This window comes from Phascolarctos cinereus, unplaced genomic scaffold (assembly GCF_003287225.1).
Source record: "Phascolarctos cinereus isolate Bilbo 61053 unplaced genomic scaffold, phaCin_HiC Scaffold_5;HRSCAF=322, whole genome shotgun sequence".
NCBI lineage: Eukaryota > Metazoa > Chordata > Mammalia > Diprotodontia > Phascolarctidae > Phascolarctos > Phascolarctos cinereus.
In genome coordinates this window covers 448,004,980-448,022,151 of record NW_027555958.1, presented here as the reverse complement: position 1 = coordinate 448,022,151, position 17,172 = coordinate 448,004,980, and positions in this window count along the sequence as shown.

Here is a 17,172-nt window from a genome sequence, read left to right as displayed (position 1 = left end):
TGTCTTCTCCTCTCCAGTAGGGAGTGAGTGGGAGACACCCTTCTCAGGTGTCAGGAAGAGATGAGGTGGATAAAGAATTCGCCCTAATTCAGGAGTGAAAACTAGAATGTTGGTGGACCTGGGCAATTAGTGGGTGGTTCCCACAATGACTAAGGATGCCATTTGTATGTAGGCTTCACCTCCCCTCTTCCTAGTATTCTTATTATTGCCCAGAGCACTATCACATGGTTTCTCAATCACCCAGGCTCTCAATCTAGGTGTCATCTTTGACCACTCACTTTTCTTCACCACTGTCCCCATATCTAATCGGTTGTTAAGCTCTATAGATTCTACCTTTCCAACATCTCTCATATACATGTCCCTTTCAGACATGACCATCATCCTGGTGCAGGCCCTTATCATCTCACACCTGGACTATTGCAATAACCTGCTAGTGCACTTTCCTGCCCCACATCTCTCCCCACTCCAATCCATCCTCCATTCAGCTGCCAAAATGATCTTCCTAAAACACAGGTCTTCCCACATTACCTCCCTGCTCAGTAAGTTCCAGTGGCCCCCCTGTCCCCTCCAGGATCAAATATATATTCCCCTGTTTGACTTTTAAAGCCCTTTATAACCTGGCCACTTCCTATCTAGTTTTCTTATACCTTACTTTTCACCATGAACTGGCCAGTGTGAGGTTCCATAAATCAAGCAATCCATAAGCACTTATTATGCACCCACAGTTTGCCAGATAGTATGTTAGTAGTCACTGAGGATACAAAGACAAAAATTAAACCGTCCCTACCCTCAAGAAGCTTATATTCTTTCAGAGGAGATAATATGTATGTATGAAATATATACAAAAGAAATACACCATAATGGGGGGAGAGGGGAATAAGAGAAGTGGGGTGGAGGGAATAAGGAAAGTCTTACAGAAGAACACTTCTGAGTTGAACTTTGAAGGAAACTATAGACAGAGGTGGAGAAGGAGAACATTCCAGACTTAGGGGACAATCAGTACCAGGGCATATCAATGGGAAATGAAGTACCACGTGTGAGGAATAGTAAGAAGAGGAGGGTGACTGAACCATAGTGTGTATTGGGGTGGGGTGGGGGGTGGGCAATGAGTAATAAACCTGGAAAGGTGGATTAGAGCCGGGCCATAGAGGGCTTCAAATGCCATGCCAAAGAGCTTGGTTTGGATCCTAGATGTAATAGGGAGCCTCTGGCAACTACTGAGCCAGTGGCATCATCAGCTGAGGGATGTAGGCTGCCCTTCAGGATTCCGGAAATGCAGAAATCACCAAGCTGCATCCACATCAAGTGTCAGGACATTGTCCCCAGAGACTGTGTAGAGTGTGTAGAAGACAGAGTTCACTTCCTACGGGGGACGTTTTGTGCTTTGGTCTCTGCTGGGCCTTCTCAGTAACTCTTTGCAAAGCTAATTGATGAGGGGCATAAGCAAGATGTCAGAGTAGCAGGAAGCAGTACAGCTGAGCTCTGCCTTCAAAATTTCTCCAAACAGATCTAGAAAATGCGCCAGATGGACTCACAATTGGGAAATACAAGAAAAATCTCACAATGAGTCATTTTCCCAGCCCAAATTGACACAAGAGGTAGAAAGAGAGGTCCTGGCTAGACCAGGAGCAAACCCCAATATGGCAGGGCCAAAAGAGGTCCCATACATACATACCTTACCAAAAATAAATAAATGAATGAATGAAAGATAAAAACAAGTCCCTGCCTCACAACTTAGCTCACAATCTAGGTGATTGCTTAATCCCTATCTGAGAATTCATATAGAAAAGAAAACTTATCAGCATGATGGATGTAGGACAGCCTTCTATTGAGGGTCAAGCTTATGTTGTCATCAGAGTATCCATATAGCAAAAAGTTCTTATGGGTATAAAGAATGCAGAAAGGTCTTCCAATGTTAGTCAAATTTACGTCTGTCACCAGTGAGTTCATTCAGGAGAGAAACCTTACAAATGTAAGGACTGAGGAAAGGGTTTCAGTTATTACTCAACCCTGATACAGTATGAGAGACTTTGTAGTAGAGAAAAAAACCTTATAAATATAATCCTTATGAGAGGTCCTTCAACTAGAGGTCACAATTAATTAGACATTAGATAATTAATACAGGCAGGAAACCTTATGGTTGTAATGAATATGCAAAGAATTCACTCAACTGAACATCAGCAAGGTATTCAGGAGAAAAAAATTATGAATGTAATAATTACGGAAAAACCTTCCACAAATGCTATGTTCTAAAGATCCAGATCATCCATACTGGAAAGAAACCTTATGGATGTAAAGAATGTGTAAAGACCTTCATCCAGAGGTCACAATTAAGCAATTATCAGAGAACTCGTACTGGAGAAACAACTTCTGAACCTAAAGATTGTGGGAAAGAATTCTGTGATCACTCAAATATCAATCTATAAGTGGTTCATGCAGCAGAAAAACTTTATGAATGTAAAGATTGTGTAAAGACCTTCATCCAGAGGTCACGATTAAGCAATTATCAGAGAACTCGTACTGGAGAAACAACTTCTGAACCTAAAGATTGTGGGAAAGAATTCTGTGATCACTCAAATATCAATCTATAAATGGTTCATGCAGCAGAAAAACTTTATGAATGTAAAGACTGTGTAAAGGCCTTCCATGATTTCTGAAACCTAAACTGACACAGGAGAATTGATACTGGAAATAGACTTTGTGGATATAATCACTGTGGGAAGGCCTTCAATCACATGCCACATCTTGCTTCCTGTTAGAGAGTTCACACAGGAGGTAAACTTTATGGCTTTGACAAATGCGAGGCTTTCTGCTTGGGGCCATTATTAAGCTGTCATACAAGATTTGTCTTCCAGATGTATGATAGGAGAGGCATGATTACACAACACGTGCATGTTCTGTAAAAGCTCTGGGAGTTTCTAGGTGCAACCAACTCAACATGAGTCATCATTATGGCATGGCACCCAGAAAAGAGAGTGCCATCTTGGCCTGAATTAAGAAAGCCACAGCTTCCAAGAATAAGGAGGTGATAATCCCATAAACTCTGCCCTTATCGGACATGATCCAAAGTCTTCATGGTGAGGCAATGTGAGTTAAGACATCAATAAGCTAGAGAGAAAGTCCAAAGGACCAAAGGAAAAAAAAGTTGGTGAAGAGTTTTAATTCCATTTCATATGAAGATCAGTAGGAGGAACTGAAGGTGTTTTAAGATTTGGAGAATATGAAGGCTGTCTTCAAGTATTCTGTTTGCCCATGAGGGTAGAACCAGATGCAATGAGTAGAAGATGCAAAAAAGGCAAATTGAGGGTGGATATCAGGAAAATCTTCCTAGTAATTGGAGCTGTCCAAAACTGGAGTGGTATCCACTCTCCTGAGTGGCCTCGGGAGAAGGGAGGATCAACCTCTTTGGAGTTCTTCAAAGAAAGGTTGGATGGCCATTGGTTGGGATGACCATTGAGTATATGATAGTGGGATTCCTTTGCTGCATAAGTTGGAACAAATGACTGCTGAGGTCCCTTCCAATTGTCAAATTTTGTGAAATGCTCAATTCTGAATTGAACTCAGAGAATTCTGTGATACCTTATAGATGTGCGAAATGTATGAAAGCCTTGAATCACAGGTTATCTCTGGCTTCCAAAATATTGGAGGATCCTTACAAGACAGACATGTTATGAATGTATTTTAACAGGAAGGTCTTATATGTCCCTTCAGCTGACTCAACATCAGAGAACTCATACTGGAGAGAAATTTTTTGGATATAAGCATTGTGAGATGGCTTTCCCTGACCATTCAAATTTAAATTGACAAAATCCATATTAAGAGAGAGCCCTTGTGAATGTAAGAGGGCTTTGGGGTGGGGGGAGGAGCAATATTCTAACCCCTTCCACCATGCAGGTTAAGCTAGACCATCCTTGGACTTTATTGGAAGTAAAGTTCCATTTCTTAACTGTCAAAAAAAATCATAAGAAAGTAAACAAAGATAAACTGCTTACCTTTAAATATGGGAAGATGATATATATCCCTCTAAACCATATCATCATCAGAGATCAGAGAGAGAATCTAATCAGAGAAGGCCTAGGAGCAGTTCTGTTGTATCTTAATGATCCTAAGAGAAGAATGGAAAGAGAGGGGAAAAAGAATAGAGCAGAGGGGGAAAGAAAAGGGAAATTTGTTTCACATAATCAGGATACCCAAGAAATTTATAGAAGAATGAGTGAAGGAAAAAGGCTGATACTTGAACCTCCCTCTCATCTTAACCAGTCAAAAGAGGAATTCATACGCATACACACACAGAGTTGGGTACAGAAATACATTTCACTTAATAGGAAAATAGGAGGAGGGAAAGTAGAGAAAGAGGCATTAATGGGAAGGTAGATTAAGGGAGAGATTAGCTCTAAGCAAAACAAATGAAGGTTATACAAAAATATGTGTAGCTCTTTTTAAAGAGTCAAAGAATAGGAATCAGAGAGGGATGCCATCAATTGAGAAATAGATGAAAAAGTTACAGCATATAAATGTGATGGCATACTATTGCTCTATAAGCAATGAAGAAGGGAATGTTTCCAAGAAATCTGGGGAGACTTGTATAAACTGATGCAAAGTGAAGTGAGCAGAATCAGGAGGACAACTGATACAAAGACAATAATACAGCAAAGAAAAACAATTTTGAAAGAATAAGGGACTCAGATCAGCATAATGACCGACCATGATTCCAGAGGACTTATGATTAAAAATGTTACTCATGGGGCTGCTAGGTGGCACAGTGGATAAAGCACCAGCCCTGAAGTCAGGAGGACCTGAGTTCGAATCCAGCCTCAGACAAAACACTTGACACTTACCAGCTATGTGACCCTGGGCAAATCACTTAACCCCAATTGCCAAAAAAAAAATGTTACTCATATCCTAATAGAGAGATGAAGTACTCAGAGCACAGAATGAGGCATGTGCTTTTTGGACATAGCCAACGCAGACATCTGTTTTGCTTGACCATCCAAGTTTGTAAGAAGGGTTTTGTTTTTCTTTTGTTCTCATTTTTTTGTGAGTGAGTTGGGATAGTGAGGGAGAGAAGGCAGATTTTTTGCTGATTGAAAATAGATATAGGTATAACAGATATAATCTTTCATTTAAAAAACTAATTGATGTTAAGTAATAATAACTAACATAAACAAATATGAATAATTATGAAAATAAGCTAAAAAACTAATGAAGTTTGTTCATTGATATTGGGGAGCTGTTAAATACTTTGGTGATATTGGGCAGCATATTAACAGGGGCTCATAAGCTTTAGTATTATAATCCCCAAACCCTTAGGGTTACTCCTAGAACCCTATGAGGAACACCAGTTAGTTACCACCTGGGGATTCAATGTACCCCTCTGAGCAAGGGTTGGAAGAGCGAGCCCAGAGCCCTTCTTATTTGTTGAAAGGTTGTCTTGTGGAGGAGAGATTAGATCTGCTGTTATTTGTACACAGTACATGTCACTTTGTATCAGCTCATGTAAGTCTTTCCAGGTTTTTCTGAGAGCATCCTGCTCATCATTTCTTATAGCACAATAGTATTCTGTCACAATCACATACCACAGTTTGTTCAGCCATTCCCCACTGATGGGCATCCCCTCAGTTTCCAATTCTTGGTTACCACAAAAAGAGCTGCTATAAATATTTTTGTACATATAGGTCCTTTTCCTTTTAATCTCTTTTGGGATTCATGACCACATTTGGGATCTTCTTGGCAAAGATCCTGAAATGGTTTGCCATTTCCTTCTCCAGTTCATTTTACAGGTGAGGAAACTGAGACAAACAAGGTTAAGTGACTTGGTCCGGGTCACACAGTTGGTAAGTGTCAAGTGCCTGAGGCCGGATTTGAACTCTGGTCTTCCTAACTCCAGGGCCAGTTTGCTATCCACTGTACCACCTAGCTGCCCACTAGCTGAATGGCCCTGAGCAATTCACATACTTCCTTCAGCCTCAACTGTAAAATGTGGATAATAATAGTACCTGCCACACAAGGTTGTTGTGAGGATAAAACTAGATAATTGTAAAGCACTTTGCAAACCCCAAAACTCTGTTTTAGTGCTAGCTATTAATAGGGAAGTTTAGAAGAGAGGAGATTTGGGGGAGGGAGGGAGTATGGGCTGGATAAGGAGATCTGGGGGTCGTGGGTAGAGAAATGATCAATGAATCCATGAGAGTTGTGATCACCAAGTGAAATGATCTAGAAGGGGAATGCGGAGGGGGACAATTAAGAGATTATTAATTGGAGAGAATGGCTTCAGGTAAATGATGAGGCAGGAAGTCAGACTGCAGAGGGGTTGGAAGAGAGTGACAAGGGCAGCTCAGTGGCGTAGTGGATAGGGCACCGGCCCTGGAGTCAGGAGGACCTGAATTCAAATCTGGCTTCAGACACATAACACTTACTAGCTTGTGTGACTCTGGGCAAGTCACTTAACCCAAATTCACACACACACACACACACACACACACACACACACACTCACGAGAGAGGGACAGAAGTGAAGAGTGATTGAAAACCACTAGGGAGTTTGACCACAAAACAGAAGAGAGACCTCGGTGACAGCTTGTGGAAATGGATGGATCAGGTGTGAGCTTTTGAAGGTTGGGAGAGGTATGGGTGTGTTTACAGGCCGCAGGGAATGAACCAAGAGACAGGGAGAGAGGAAGGCACATATGAAGGGATGTAACATTGAGCAGTGAGTCCAGGCAGAGTTATCAGTGGTGAGAGGGTGGTCTGATGAGAGAGGCAGATGATCGAACTGTTCATGCCCTCCCATTGGGTGGACACATTGAGTCCCTTGAGGTCCAAGGGCCAGATTCAGAGCAGGCAGGAGCCAGAGAGGCTGGATCTGGCGATCTAAGGTAGGTCTGACCTCCAGAGCACTGAAGAATGCTAAGGGACCCAGGTCAGGACCGACATCGGGCTCCCTGGGAAGTCTCTGGAGCAAAGGGGCCACAGCTAGCTCCACCATCCTCTACCCTTGAACCTGTGACTTCTTTGTTCTATCAATCTCCTACTACCCACCTTCTCTGCTACTATGCCCCATGGTGCTGAATGTGGTATACAAATTTCTAGTATCTCATTTCTGCTGGCCCTCACCACGGCATGGTAATTCTATTTTGATTGACATTGCTTCACAATCTCCCCACAGAACCGGAGATGCCACCCCTCTTCAAGCCCGGCCCCCATCTTACTCTCTCTGTGGACAACCCTGCCTCCTCTTCATCGGAGCCAGTGGGGGCCATTCAGCATAATCCTCCTTATCTCCCCCATTCCCCATGGTTAAATCCCTCTCTATTTCTGCCTATCTTCTCTTCTCTTGGCTAAGGCTGATGCTTCTACTGGTTCCTTTGATCCTGCCCTTCCCTTCTCTTCTAGGAGGCTATCTCCATGAGTGCTCTCTCCCTCTCTCTCTCTCTCTCTCTCTCTTTCATTTTCCATCTCTGTATCTAGTAGTTCCTTCCTCACTGCCTAAATTAATTAATCAACAAGCATTTATTAAGCACCTACTATGTAACAGGCATTGCTAGGCACCAAGGATACAAGTACAAAGAATGAAACAATCAGTGATAACAACTATAGGTTGCACTTACACAGCACTTTCAGATTAAAAAAACACTTTATAAATATTATCTTAGCACACAGTAAACCCTTAATAAATGCTGCTTGACTTCACTGCCAAGTCACATCATGCCAGGTACCTGGAGAAATGTGAAAACCCAGAACTCCATCATCCAGGCAGCTGAGGATGGTGGGGGAAGGGGAGGAGGAAGCGTAGGGCGTAGAAGCTCACATTTCATTCTAACAGAATGTGTAGACGTATTTGTATGAGTAATGTCAATGATACACAGAGAAGGCGATTGAGAAACAGCTAGTAGATGAGGCTAGCAGCAAGAGAAATAGGGCTGGATAGCCAGACTATGAAAGACCTTCAACACCAGGCTAAGGAATCTATCTTTTTGTGTGTAAGAGAGAGGTCCGGGGTTCGAATCTCAGGTGGGTCCCCATGTATGACAGGGCTTTAGGGTTAGACCAACCAGACTCATTTGTAGCTCACCCAATAGCCAACCAACTTGACTTCTTACCATACTAGCTCCCATCATCCCAATTTCTAGAGTGATGCAGAGGTATGTTTGGATATTTCTTTATTAATTACTAAGATTGCAAAATCTCTTATTAATCTGCTATTTTAAAGAAGACTAGGGGGCAGCTAGGTGACGTAGGATAGAGCACCGGCCGTGGAGTCAGGAGGACCTGAGTTCAAATCCGGTCTCAGACCATACACTTGACACTTGTGTGACCCTGGGCAAGTCACTTAACCCCAATTGCCTTGCAGAAACAAAACAATAACCAAAAAAAAAGAAAGAAAGAAAAAGAGAAGACTGTAGGTTTTACCATTAAGCTAGCTAGCAGATCGTATGCTGAAGAATAATCTAGCTGTTTGTCTGCATGTTGCTAAAACCAAAATGAAATTAGAATTCATTTATTTATTATTTTGAAGAGAAACACAGTGAAGATCCCTGGTGGTGGGTGGAGGGCAGCAGCGTGGCAGCACTAGGACCTCATCCATCCACCCTGGACAAATTTTGGGAACATTTATGCTTTACCTCAGAAACATTTCTCTGTTTGTGTGGCATCTCTGTGTTGTGGGAGGGAAGGGAGGGAGAGACACGGGGTCTGGGGGGCTCTGTGTTAAGCTCAGTGGTAGTATGTCCGGTAAGTTTCTTTCAATATTGTATACACTAAGAGGCCAAAGGCTGATCTCGGGTTCATGTGTCCACAGAGGTGCTTTATATGTCTCATTATTTACAGATTTATAACAATCTTATAGGAAACACGCAAGTCGGATATGTATGTTTTTATATTGTACTTATTGGCATCCCTGGTCTGAAGTGCACATTTTCACCAACAAACAGACAAGTTTCTAGCAAAAAAGGAAAAAAAATTAAATTCTAGAAATAAACTTTGTAAACCCTCCCAAAAAATCTCTTATTTATCAATAAACTAGCACCCTAGTTTTAAAGATAAATTTATTTACTTTATATGTACTTATAATCTGTTCCTCCCACTTTCCCCTCCCATTGAGCAAAACGAAAACAAGACATTTGATAAAGATATATGTGGTACAGCAAAACAAATTCCCACCTGGGTTCCACCCCCAAATATGTCTCTCTCTGCATGACTTTCCTTTGTTCTGGGCTGCACCTGACTCAGGCCAGTCCCCTGGTAATTTAGTTCAATATTAGAACAAAAGGAACCATTCAACAATGAATAAAAGGAGATCTATGAGATATTCACCAAGGATAGGCATTGGTGAACGCCTGAAGTCGGTTCCTCATGATCCAGCAGCCCAACCTCCAAGACACACGGTCCCTCTCCCTTCCCACATCTTCCCAGATGCTTCAGACTCAGGGCAATGAGGAAGTGCCCAAGGCCTTAGTCTTGAAAGCCAACCAAGTCTTGGAAAACGTCCCAATGCCTTTTAAGAATAAACTAGCCATACTAATACGTAAATGTTTTGCATGTATAATCAATATCAAATGCTCGCTTTCTCAAGTGATGGGGAAGGGGCAAGAGGAAGGAGAATTTGAAACTAATTTTTTTTAAATGAATGTTTAAAAAAATTTTACACATAACTGAAAAATATTTAACAAAATAAATAACAACTTTTTAAAAAATGAAAGAAAGAAAAAACTAGTCTAACTCACCTGGGGAACAGGGGAAGGGTATAAGGATATTGCTTCTAGCACAGAGTCTGATCTGGCCGAGGGTGATGCTTTGGCAGTGAAGAGAAGGAAGCCATAGCATCCACAAATCCTTGAGGATAGGGACAGCCCTCAGAGGGGTCTGGTCCACCTATCCATGGACAGGACTCCATGCTGCTCTTCCTTTCTCTGCACTCCTGTTGTACCTACTACCTTATTACTGGCCAGTGATTTATAGAGGATGATGACAGTCCCCAGTCCAAGCTACCCCCTTAAGAGGTCTTCAGGGAACTCTTCAGTCTGTGTATTGTCATGTTTGGATAACTGTGTGCAAGCCAAACTCCAGTGTTCTGAAGAGATAAATGCCAGCATGGTAGCATTGGACATATATCACCTCTTGTGAACCTTGGCCTGGCATATATTCCATGGCCTCCATGGATGGCAACATGTCCCCATTCCAGACTTAATTCCTGCTGTGCCCTGTCCCTTACTTGGCATCCCAGCCAAACTTGACTTCTCCCTATTTCCTGGTCACAGCCTGCGGCTACCCACATGTGGTGAAGCCAAAAGACCTGGCCTGGTGTCCCAGGTGTGCTAATTACCATGATCTTAGGCATGTCACAACCTCTCTGGGCCTCAGTTCCCCCCCCTGTAAAATGAAGAGATTTTCAAAGAACTCAAAACTAAGGGATGCCCCACCAGTGAGGAAATGGCCAAACAAATGATGGTATATGAATAGAAAGGATTATCAGAAATTATGAATGGTATAGTTTCAGAGATAGAGGGAAGGTAAAATGGCCAATTTTGATCACATAAAATTTAAGATTTTGCATAAACAAAAACAATGCAGCTAAAATTAAAGCAAAAGCAGATAAATGGGGGGGAGGCTATGGCAAATTTCTCTGTTAAAGGTCTCATTTCTGAGACATATAGGGAATTGATTCAAATTTATAATAAAAACCATTCCCCTACAGATAAGTGGTCAAAAGATATGAACAGAAAAAGAAATCCAAGCTATCAAAAGCTGTATGAAAAAAATGCTTAGAATCACTAATAGAGAAATGCATATTTAAACAACTCTGAGGTACCATCTCACACCCATCAGAATGATAGAGTTGACCAAAATAAGGGGGAAAAAATGCTGGCAGGGCTGTGGGAAAACATTAATGCCCTGTTGGTAGAATTGTGGGCCAGTCCAGCCATACTGGTATGTCTCCAAAGGTATTAAATTGTGTGCACCCTTTGACCCAGCAATACTAGGTCTATATGCCAAAGAGATCAAAAGAATATGTACAAAAATTTATAGCAGCTCTTTTTGTGATCATAAAGAACTGGATATTGAGGGGATGCCCATCAATTGGGGTACAGCTAAATAAGTTATGGTGTCTAAATATGATGGAACATTATTGTGCTGTAAGAAATGATAAAGAGGATGGTTTCAGAGAAGTCTGGGAAGACTTGTATGAACTGATACAGAGTGAAGTAAGAAGAACCAGAACAACTTATACAATAACAATAATACGGTAAAGAAAAACAATTTCAGGCTTCCACTTCCAGGAGCCAAGATGGAGGAGTGAAAAGTAGTCTCTCTCACCCACCCCATCAACCTCTGAAAACCCAGAAAATATCACCCCAGAAAAAAAAAAAACAACCCTGGAACAGATGAACTAGTACTTAACTATACATATCTGTACTAGAGAGGACTGCATCTTGACTCAGGAAGTCTTTTTTTTTTTTTTTGGCTAGGCAGTGGGGTTAAGTGGCTTGCCCAGGGTCACATAGCTAGTAAGTGTTATGTGTCTGAGGCCAGATTTGAACTCAGGTCCTCCTGAATCCAGGGCTGGTACCCTATCCACTGCGCCACCTAGCTGCCCCCGAATCAGGAATTGATTCAAATTCAGCCTCAAATATTTACTAGCTATGTGACCCTGGGCAAGTCACTTAACCTCTGCCTCAGTTTCCTCATCCATAAAGGGGATAATAACATCAACTTCTCAGAGTTGGTATAGTTGGTATCAAATAAGATATTGGTAAAGTTTCTTGCAAGCCTCAAAGCACTATATAAATGCTAACTATTATTATTTTTTCCAGTGAGATGAAGGAAAGGGGACAGTGATACGGTTGCCAAGAAAAAAGGTAATTGATGGATTTTTTCATACTCAGAAGAGAACAGAAGGAAACAAGACAGCTTTGATGATTACAGATTGAATTATCCTTAAAAGGAAAAGCAAGTTTTACTTAGTAGTCAGTCTCATGGACAATCCCATTTCTGTTCTATTTTGTAAATGGAAGCGCTTGTCTAACTTGCTGTTTTAGAACTTAAAAATGAAATTAATAGAACAAAATGAAGGGAGTGTGGCCTGATGACCTCCAAAGTCCCTGCCAACTCACAAGTCTATGGTCCTATGAGTTACCCTTGGTCATGGAGCTGGAGGGGTCAGGGAGCCTCACCCAGGCCTCCTCTTTGCCCCACAGCCCCCTCTCTTTTCTTTCTTGTTTATCCCTCTTTTTTATTAATTTATTTTTAGTTTCAACATTCATTTCCACAAGATTTTGAGTTCCAAATTTTCTCCCCATCTTATCCCTCCCCCACCCAAGATGGAATGCATTATGAATACCCTTTCCCCTAATCTACTCTTTCTTCTATCTCTCCCCTCCTTTCTCTTATCCCCTTCCTCTTCTATTTTCCTGTAGGGCAAGATAGATTTCTATACCCCATTGCCTGTATATCTTATTTCCCAGTTGCATGCGAAAACGATTTTTAACATGTTTTTAAAATTTTGGGTTCTCCCTTCCTCCCTCCCCACCCACCCTCATTGAGAAGGCAAGCAACTTGATAAAGGTTATACATGTGTAGTCATGCAAAACACTTCCATAGTAGTCATGTTGTGGAAAAATAGCTATATTTCTCTTCATCCTATCCTACCCCCCATTTATTCTAGTCTCTTTTGACTCTGTCCCTCCTCAGAAGTGTTTTCTTCTGATTACCCCCCCCCAATCTGCCCTCCCCTCTATCATCCCCCTGCTCTCTTATCCTCTTCCTCCCTATTTTCCTGTAGGGTAATATAGCTTTCCACACCCAACTGAGGGTGTATGGTATTCCCTCCTTAAGCTAAATACAGTGAGAATAAGATTTACTCATTCCCTCTCACCTTCCCCCACTTCCCCTCCACTGTAAAAGCCTTTTCTAGTCTGTTTTATGTGAAATAATTTACCCTATTCTACCTCTCCCTTTCTCCTCCTCCCAGTATAATCCTCTCTCACCCCTTAATTTTATTCTCCAAATCTCACCCCCTTATCTTCAACTCACCCTGTGCCCTCTATCTATCTATCTATATACATATATACATATATACACATATACATATACACATACATATACATATACATATACATATACATATACATATACATATATTTTTTCCCCTCCAACTACCCTAATACTGACAAAGGTCTCATGAGTTACAAATATCATCTTTCCATGCAGGAATATAAACAGTTCAACCTTAGTAAGTCCCTTATGATTTCTCTTTCCTGTTTACCTCTTCACGCTTCTCTTGAGTCTTGTATTTGGAAGTCTAATTTTCTATTCAGCTCTGGTCTTTTCATCAAGAATGCTTGAAAGTCCTCTATTTCTTTGTTTTTAATTAATTTATTTTGAATTATCAACAATCACTTCCATAAGCTTTTGAGTTTAAAATTTCTCTCCTTCTCCCTTCCCACCTCCCTCCCCAAAACGGCACACAATCTGATGTAGATTATATGTTTGCATTACTTTTAAACATATTTTCACATTAGTCATGTTGTAAGCAAGAATTAGAACCAATAGGAAGAACCACCAGAAAGAGGAAACAAAACACAACAGAAGAAAAAAAATAGCAAATAGTATCCTTCGATCTGCATTCAAACTCCATAGTTCTTTCTTCTTTGTGGATAGCATTTTCCACCATGAGGCCTTTGGAGATGTCTTAGATCCTTGTCTTGTTGAGAAGGGTTAAGTCTATCAATATTAGTCATCGTACAATATTCTTCTGGTTCTGCTCACTTCACTCAGCATCAGACCATACAAGTCTTTCCAGGTTTTTCTGAAGTCAGTCTTCATAATTTCTTATAGCCCAATAGTATTCCATTACATTCACATACTACACCTTGTTCAGCCATTCCCCAATTGATGGGCATCCCATCAATTTCCAATTCTTTGCCACCACAAAAAGAGCTGCTATAAATGTTTTTGTACATGTGGGTCCTTTTCCCATTTGTATGGTCTCTTTGGGATATAGCCCTAGAAGTGCTATTGCTGGATCAAAGGGTATGCACATTTTTATAGCCCTTTTGGCATAGTTCAAAATTGCACTCCAAAATGGTTGGATCATTTCACAACTCCACCAACAATGCATTAGTGTTCCAATTTTCCCACATCCTCTCCAACATTTATCATTTTCCTGTTTTGTCACGTTGGCCAATCTGATAGGTGTGATATGGTACCTCAGAGATGTTTTGATTTGCATTTCTCTAGTCAGTAGTGATTTAGAGCATTTTTTTCATATTACTATAGATGGCTTTCATTTCTTCATCTGAGGACTGCCTGTTCATATCCTTTGACCATTTATCAATTGGGGAATGATTTGTATTCTTATAAATTTGACTTAATTCTCTACACATTTTAGAAATGAGGCTCTTATCAGAGACATTGGTTGTAAAAATTCTTTCCCAATATTCTACTTTCCTTCTGATCTTGGTTGCATTGGCTTTGTTTGTGCAAAAACTTACCAATCTAATGCAATCAAAGTTATCTATTTCGCATTTTGTAATGTTCTCTATCTCCTGTTTGATCATGAATTCTTCTGTTCTCCATAAATATGATAGGTAAACTACTCTTTGCTCTCCCAGTTTGCTTATAATATCAGCCTTTATATCTAAATCACGAACCCACGACTTTATTTTGGTATATGGTACAAGATTTTGATCTATGCCTAGTTTCTGCCATACTTTTTTCCAGTTTTTCCAGTAGTTTTTGTCAAATACTGAGTTCTTATCCCAGAAGCTGGGGTCTTTGGGTTTATCAAATAATAGATTACTATAGTCATTGACTACTGTGTCTTGCATACTTAACCTATTCCACTGATCCACCACTCTATTCCTTAACCAGTACCAAGCAGTTTTAATTATTGCTGCTTTATAATACAATTTAAGATCTGGAATGGCTAGGCCACCTTCCCCTGCATTTCTTTTCATTAGTTCCCTTGATATTCTGGACCTTTTGTTATTCCAAATGAATCTTATTTTTTCTAACTCTATAAAATAATTTTTGGTAGTGTGAGTGGTATGATACTGAATAAGCAAATTAGCTTAGATAGAATTGTCATTTTTATTATATTAGCTCGGCCTACCCATGAGCAACTGATGTTTTTCCAATTATTTAGATCTGACTTTATTTGTGTGAAAAGTGTTTTGTAATTTTGTTCATATAGTTCCTGGGTGAAAGTTCTCTATTTCACTAAATATCCATTTTTTCCCCTGAAGGATTATACTCAGTTTTGCTGGGTAGGTGATTCTTGGCTGTAATCTTATCTTCTTTGACCTCTAAAATATCATATTCCAAGCCCTCCAGTCCCTTAATGTAGAAGCTGCTAAATCTTGGGTTATCCTGATTGTGTTTCCACAATACTTGAATTGTTTCTTTCTGGCTGCTTGTAATATTTACTCCTTGACCTGGGAACTCTGGAATTTGGCTACAATATTCCGAAGGGTTTTCCTTTGGGGACCTCTTTCAGGAGGTGATCAGTGCATTCTTTCAATTTCTATTTTGCCTTCTGGTTCTAAGATATCAGGGCAGTTTTCCTTAATAATTTCTTGAAAGATGATGTCCAGGCTCTTTTTTTGATCATGGCTTTCAGATAATCCAATAATTTTTAAATGATCTCTCCTGGATCTATTTTCCAGGTCAGTTGTTTTTCCAGTGAGATATTTCACATTGTCTTCTTTTTTAATATTCTTTTGGTTTTATTTTACAATGTCTTGATTTCTCATAAAGTCACTAGTTTCCATTTGCTCCATTCTAATTTCTTCAGTGAGCTTTTGGCCTTCCTTTTTCATCTGGCCAATTCTGCTTTTTAAGGCATTCTTCTCCTCATTGGCTTTTTAAAACAGACCTCTTTTGCCATTTGGGTTAGGCTATTTTTTGGTATTTTGGTTTTGGTTTTTTTGGCTAGGCAATGGGGTTAAGTAACTTGCCCAACGTCACACAGCTAGTGAGTGTTATGTGTCTGAGACCAGATTTGAACTCAAGTCCTCCTGACTCCAGAGCTGGTGCTCTATCCACTGAGCCACCTAACTGCCTCACACTATTTTTTTAAGGTGTTGTTTTCTTCAGTATTTTTTTGGGTCTCCTTTAGTAAGCTGTTGACTTGTTTTTCATTACTTTCTTGCATCACTCTCATTTCTCTTCCTAGTTTTTCTTCTACTTCTCTTACTTGCTTCTCAAAATCCTTTTTGAGCTCTTCCAAGGCCTGGGACTGATTCATATTTTTCTTGGAGGCTTTGGATGTGGGAGGTTTGACTTTTTTGTCTTCTTCTGGTTGTATGTTTTGATCTTCTTTGTCACCAAAGAAAGACCCCATGGTCTGATTTTTTTGTGCAGTTTGCTCATGTTCCCAGCCAATTACTTAACTTTTAAACTCTGCTAAGGCAGGGGTCTGCTTCCAGTGTAGAGAATGTACTATCACAAGCTTCGGGGGGGTCGTGCAGCTGTTTTATCAGAGATACTTCTAGGGACCCATAAATTTTCAGTTCCAAGGTGGTATGATCAAGGGTGAGGTGTTTATTCCTTTCCTGACCTGTGCTCTGGTCTATGAGTGACCACAAGCACTCTCTTTTCTACCTTGGAACTGTGAGGAGGATTCTCTCTGCATCACTACTACAAGCTCCACCACGCCAGCACTCCTCCATGCCCCAGGAATGTGACCCAGATTCTAGCACGGGCAAAGTGATTCTTGCCTCAGAACCAGCAAAGAGATCCCTGAAATTCCCCTCTAATCAGCTACTGGATTTCTCCCTCAGTCTGTGGGCCAGAAACTCCAGAAGCAGCCACCCCCCAGGGCTGAGCTCAGGGACTTGGGGCTGGGACCATGCTTCTCTCTCACCACAGTCACAGACTTTTCCCATTGACCTTCTAAGTTGTCTTTGGCGTTTGTGGGTTAAGAAATATGGAAACCACCACAGCTGCCTGTGATTCAGTCCCCTTAGGCCTGCTTCAGGTTTGCTGAGGCTTGGCCTTCGCCTGCACACCCACACTGAACTACACTCCTCTTCCAGCCCCATGCAATACAGACCTTTCCAATCAACCATCTAGGTTGTCTTGGGCTGGAAATTTGTTTCACTCTTTTTGCGGGTTCTGCTGATCTAGAATTTGTTTAGAGCCATTTTTTACAGGTATTTGGACCCCCTCCTCTTT